Source organism: Sciurus carolinensis, chromosome 1, assembly GCF_902686445.1.
Source record: "Sciurus carolinensis chromosome 1, mSciCar1.2, whole genome shotgun sequence".
Classification (NCBI taxonomy): domain Eukaryota; kingdom Metazoa; phylum Chordata; class Mammalia; order Rodentia; family Sciuridae; genus Sciurus; species Sciurus carolinensis.
Genome location: NC_062213.1, coordinates 18,327,737 through 18,329,495, shown reverse-complemented (window position 1 = coordinate 18,329,495; position 1,759 = coordinate 18,327,737). Strand labels below are relative to the sequence as shown.

The 1,759-nt window shown below is 44.7% G+C and overlaps 1 pseudogene; it reads right to left on the bottom strand.

Annotated features, from left to right (window-relative positions):
- Positions 1-1,126: 1,126 nt before the first annotated feature.
- Positions 1,127-1,535, bottom strand: LOC124962356 (60S ribosomal protein L32-like; annotated as a pseudogene).
- Positions 1,536-1,759: the final 224 nt, after the last annotated feature.

Here is a 1,759-nt window from a genome sequence, read left to right as displayed (position 1 = left end):
AGTCGAATTATTTCAAAATAAAAATTTACTGTTCTTATTTTCACACTTTCAATCAATCCTTCAAAGACCACAGATGAGCCCAGCGTGGTGGCGCACGTCTGTAATCCCAACAGCTCTGGAGGCTGAGGCAGGAAGATCATGAGTTCAAAGCCAGCCTCAGCAACAGCAAGGTGCTGAGCAACTCAGTGAGACCCTGTCTCTAAATAAAATACAAAAATGGGGCTGGGGATGTGGCTCAGTGGCCGAGTGCCCCTGAGTTCAATCCCCAGTACCTCACCCCATCCCCAAAACACAAATGAATCCTGGTCCTGGTACCAAGATTTCCAAGAGCTGTTTCCCACTGCCCTGGGAAGATCACATTCTACTAAGTGCATATCAGATATAAATCAGAAAATGTAACTTAGATATGCAAGACTTAGAACTGTCATGAGTGTCTATAATGCAACTTCATTTGTATTTTGTGTTCCCATTCAGCCAATGTGATACGAACAATCTCAGGCCTTCATCTTCTATGCCTCACTCTTTTTCCTGAGGAGATGGTCTGAATTCTGAGAAACTTAGGTAGAGTCTCTTGTCAGTGTGGGTCAGTGAGTAGGGGAATAAGAGGACAAGTAACCTTATGTCCTCAGTATCAACAGCCCATACTGCTGTCTTCTGAGGATCCATCACCACCCCCCATCTCTCAGTCATTGGTCCACACAGACCACAGCTGAGTTATCCCTGGGCTCTGCCCACAAGACCTCTTTGCTTCCAGGAGCACCACACCGATACCATTTCTATTACTTTCCTTTACTGTAACAGAATGCCACAAATTTAGTGGTTTAAGCCAATACAAAGGTATTATCTTATTGTTCTGGAAATGAAATGGGTTCTCTTGAGAGTTAAAACCAAAGTGTTGGCAGGGCTGCTTCTTTTGTGGAAGCTCTAGAGCAGAATCCAATTTCTTATCTTTCCTTCTTTCTAGAAGCTACCTTGACTTTGGCTCCATCACTGTGACCTCTTGCTTCCACTGACACCTCTCCTTCTCTGACTCTGATGCTTTACCTTACTCTTGTAAACAGAACTTTTTTTTTATATGGTTTTTATGGTTTTATTTAAGCACGCAAAAAATGTGCCGATGAACTGTCTATTCATTTTCTTCACTGCGCAACCTGGCGTTGGGATTGGTGACTCTGATGGCCAGTTGAGCTGCTCTTAACATGATGGCTTTGCGATTCTTGGAGGAAATGTTGTGAGCAATCTCAGCACAGTAAGATTTGCTGCACATGAGCAGCACTTCCAGCTCCTTGATGTTGTGGACCAGGAACTTCCGGAAGCCACTGGACAGCATGTGCTTTGTCTTCTTGTTGCTCTCATAACCAATGTTGGGCATCAAGATCTGGACCTCGAATCTTCTTCACACCCTGTTGTCAATACCTCTGGGTTTCCTCCAGTTGCGCTTAATTTTGACATATTGGTCTGACTGGTGCCAGATGAACTTCTTGGTTCTCTTTTTTGATGATTTTGGGCTTCACGAGAGGTCTGAGAGCAGCCATGATGCCAAATACAGATGGCGGCCACCTCCCTAGGCAGCGCCGAGGAAGAGAGCATAAAGAGGTCTTCTAATACTAACTCACCCTGATACTCCAGGATAATCTCCCCTCTCAAGATTCTCAACTTAATCACATCTGTGAAGTCCCTTTTACCATATAAGGTAGCCATGCACACAGGTTCCAGGGATTAGAACATTCTCCAGGGGAGGCATTATTCTGCACCCCCC